Source organism: Athene cunicularia, assembly GCF_003259725.1.
Source record: "Athene cunicularia isolate RWA chromosome 1 unlocalized genomic scaffold, athCun1 chr1_part1, whole genome shotgun sequence".
Lineage (NCBI taxonomy): Eukaryota > Metazoa > Chordata > Aves > Strigiformes > Strigidae > Athene > Athene cunicularia.
The window spans coordinates 84,146,284-84,150,699 of NW_020799091.1; the positions used below are offsets into that span (position 1 = coordinate 84,146,284).

Genomic DNA, 4,416 nt, shown 5'->3' on the forward strand with positions numbered 1-4,416 from the left:
TGCAGGCCAGATCCTGGGGGAAAATATTTTCGTGTCTTTAACCATTTTTCCACTTGATTTGTACTTTGTGCAACTACACAGTACATTTCTTTGGAAGAAGGTGTCTCCTTAAACCCTGTTAAAGAGCCACAAACACCAGGAAATTATCTTGCAGAAATATTATGCTTTGGGCTTATCACGTCAAAAAGGAGATGGTCCAGCATCATTGCCTGCCCTGCAGGGAAAGTAGTTTAAAACATTTTCCCCCTCCTTTTAGGTTCATGATAAACCCAAAAATTGTTAAAAGGATTGTTTTTATAACTTGCAACATCTCACTGATTTGTTTTTACACTGCAACTTCATAAATAGTCCAACTGTCACACTGGGAATAAACCAGAATATTCTTAATAGTAGCAGAAATAAAAGAATGACCCCCTGTGTCTCACAGTGATAATCCTGAGGATCCTGTCTCAAGTAAGGTGTGGGGGTAAGTCCTTGAAACAGTTAAGTATGATGGAACTTGAACTGCAGGTGACAGTAGGATACACTCCAGGAGATTTCAGTAAAATCCTGTTTCTCTAAAAGAAATAGCAAGAAAGGGACAGAAGGAGGAGACCCAGACTCAGCTCCTGCCTTGGTTGTCCCAGATGTACATATCTAGGCACTCTTATGCTCTGGTCATTATAAAATACACACTAATTTACACAAGCCCATAATCTTATAACAAAATAGGTCCTCTAGGATTATCAGATTTTCATCTGCTTAATTGTAATATTCTTTTTTTGCTTTTCCTCAGCAACACCAAGATCTCATCTAGAGAGGAAAAAAAGGCATTAGCAGAAGACTTAACATAGAAGTAGATCTACATTTTCAACACATTTTTATGTCTCATGCTACTGTGTTCCACCATTACGGATCCTGAGAATTCCCTCCTGCCAGTTGCCCTTGAGGCAACCATCCCCAATTTCTCAACTGAATTCATACTGCTTAACAAATCACAAACAAGGAGAGACTTTGAGGTCATGAGCTCTGGGGTTTTTTGCACTTTAAAGATGAACTCCACGGCTGCCTGGAAACAGTGATATCATTTTTGGAAAACATGATGATTTTTTTTTATATTAGAGTTTTTCCTGGTTTAAAAAACAAAACAAAATAAAACAAACCCAAAACCAACTCACATACAACACAAAAGAGAGAGAGGGTGAGGAGGAAGGGTCCTCAATAGTCATTAGTGTAGAGAGGAGATTCACCTGTGACACAAGGGACACTGCATGAGTATCAACCCAGTGGGAAAACCATTACACTGTGAGCTGCACAGAGTTATGATTTTCAGACCCTGGCAGGGTGATGCCATGAACCCAGGGGCAGCAGGGGTTCATGTTGAATTTCTGTTACATAAACCCAGGAAATCCCTCAGTGGTCAGGGGGAGGCATATAAGATTATAGTTTCCATAGAGATAATTTATCTGCAAAGCTACTCTTCAAGAAACAAACAAAAAAAACCAAACACATTTGTACCTGATCTCAGGATGAAGGCTTGAGAATTGGACTTTGCCATATCTTATTGCAGAGCACAGGCAGATGCCAAGTGCTAATGAGTCCTTCTTCTGAACCTGGACAAATCAAGTAGGAAAGAAACAAAATGAGCTCCTACTGCCCTTCATCCCTTGCTTGTCAGACATGTGATTGAAAGAAACTCCTAGTGGCATTCTACACAATTTGAGACAGAATTTTCTGCAGGCCCATGATGTTGTCACTTCTCTGATCATATTTCCCATGGCCTGTGGTCTGGGTCTCAATTTGGGAAGGATGGGACAGCATGGAGGTACCCGACAGTGCCCATGCTTGTTCCTCAGACCTGGGAGGTAAACTGTGAGATGACCGAATCTATAGCTCATGGTGGTTCATTCTTCAGTGATAAAAATGGACCACAAAGCAGTTACTGTATTCCAAGAGAAGGGAAATCTGGCCTGACTTGGTTTTGTCATAATTGATTAGATTTTATATTGTGCTTATGTACTTCTCCAAATCAAATTAGCATGTTGGTTCAAAATCAGCCTAGCAGAAAAACTCTCATTTTCTTTCCCATTCCGCTTCATTTATTACCTGGATTTACCAAAGTTGTGAGGTTTTTTTTTATTTCTCTGACTAGGCCCAGTTCTGCTTAGCTTATAAAATTTGAAACATTCATAGCCCAAGGTTGCAAAATCAATGAATATTTATAATCCCATCTTCCCAGCACACTCAGAGGTGTCTCACAGCTTGACTTCACATTAGAAATGTCCCACCTGTGGGGATCATTCAAAAAACCACAGATTACAAGTCTGTTCAACATAGAACAAGGTCAATACCCAAATTATGGGAATTATCACCTTAAAAAAGGTTGCATACCTGATGACGCACTGCACCAACACTGATTTATAGGTGCTGTACTAGCATGACTCTCACCCGTGAAGATACTATTGCAGCTATAATATTATAAGATTTTTTTTCTGGTTCTTGTCCTGAGCCTTCTTCATGAATGAGCTGCAAACTGCGTAATGTACTCCTCTCACCATGTACAAAGGTATCCCCTATCTCCAACAGCAAGGAACCAACCCCCACCTCATCCGTCTCCAATTAGGCAAGTAAAGATTAACATTAATTCAAGTTATTTTCCTATCTGAGACAGAGCCATGAGGGTTACAGTCAGTTTTACCACTTGTCAGGTAAATATGGTTCCTTCCATTTTGCAGACAGGAAATTAATGTGAACCAGCAGCACTGGAATTAGAAACTATCTTGAGGCCATTTTAGGCCAAGAAAGTTTTGTCACTGATTTTAATGCACCAAGATATAATGTATCCTCCAGTATCCTGCCCTTTCCTATTTTCCCCAAACTTAGGGTGAACCATTAAATTGATGCTTGCCCTGTAAATCCCATAAGCTATTAATGCAGTCCCCTTAGCTGGAAGATAGATTAATGACCTGAAACTACTGTAGAATATTTGCTACTCCAGTGAAAATTAATATCATATTTTATCCTCATTTTATACCCACATCCAGCACTTCCTTCTGCAAAAGATACCAGAAGGAGCTGGATATTTAAATGCCAAAGTTCTAAATCTTATCTTCAAATTTTTAATCAAACTGTTTAACAGATGACTCTTAAATTTCTGCGTTTCCATTTTTTATGCTTCTCTCACCTCATTTTTTTCTGCAAAGAGTAAATTAAAATTTAAAAACTCAGGTGTGTTTAGGAGAGGGGTTTTTTTAAATGCTAATAAAGTTTTAAAAATGCTTTATGTTTTTCAGGACTCCATGCTCCTCCATACTCCACTGCTTGGGCAGGGACTAAATACAAATGTCCTCCGTTTCACTTAGGTCTAAATTCCCAGTTTTAAGGTAGGAAGTTTTAAAGTTTATAGGTATTGTGTGCTATCCTACAAATGACTTTTTTGTCCACAGTCTCCTATCTTTTTTTTTTTTTTAATTAAAATATTATTCTTCTGCTGACTAAAACAACATCGTCCACTTAACACATATATCTGATATTGGATGCAATTTCTAGAGAAAGCAAAATCATGAGAACATTAAAACAACTGGGTGCCTAAGACACAGGCCTAGTCACAGAAAACTCCAGCCAAGTCTCCTTTCTGTAGGAATTAAAACTTAACTGTGAGGTCTTCAGTTCCTCAGGCAAACACAGCAGGCTACTAGGTTTTCTCTTAGTTGTGTTTAGAGGAAATAGAGTAGGGAAAAAGGCAAAGTTGTTTTCTCTCACTGTTATTTCTTGTCAGCACATTTCAAAAGTTTAATCTTTATTTGCAAACAGTAAAAATAGGTTGAAACTTCAAACTTTCAGGAAAATTTTTCTTTTCTTCTATACCTCAAACCCTTAAAATTAAAAAGTAAAAATGTTATGAAAATCACAGAAAACAATCAGCATTTTTGAATGAAACTACATGTTATTCTTTGGTCTGTATTTGCTACTGTTATAATTTATGAAGAAAACAGCCACTTAACAAAGTCTTTATTGTTGAATCATTATGCTTTGGGGTTTTTTTAGTACCCACATCAGGTACCAAATCACACGCAAATCACAAGATAAACTGAACACAGACTTATAAATACATCCACTTACACTTGATCAAGATGCCTTTTAAACCTCATTCCTTGTTATTGGGGATTGTTGTGATGAAAACACTTTTGGGGAGCACATTCCAGACACCCCTCTCTTCATTAGAAACATTCTTGACATCCAGTCTAAACATACTTAGAAAAGAACATGCTATTTCAGTTGAAAGGGACCTATAACTATCATCTAGTCCAACTGCCTGACAAATTCAGGGCTGACCAAAAGTTAAAGCATGTTAAGGGCATTGTCCAAATGCCTCTTGCACACTGACAGGCATGGGACATCGACCAACTCTCTAGAAAGCCTGTTTCAGTGTTTGAC

General features: G+C 38.1%; 1 long non-coding RNA gene across 1 annotated transcript; it reads right to left on the reverse strand.

The window, feature by feature from the left end:
* Positions 1 to 422: 422 nt before the first annotated feature.
* Positions 423 to 3,833, reverse strand: LOC113480387. Its single transcript, XR_003398474.1, has 3 exons — positions 3,635 to 3,833; positions 1,498 to 1,592; positions 423 to 557 (listed from the first exon to the last, which is right to left on the reverse strand). It is a non-coding gene; the product is annotated as an uncharacterized LOC113480387 (long non-coding RNA).
* Between the last annotated feature and the right edge of the window lie 583 nt (positions 3,834 to 4,416).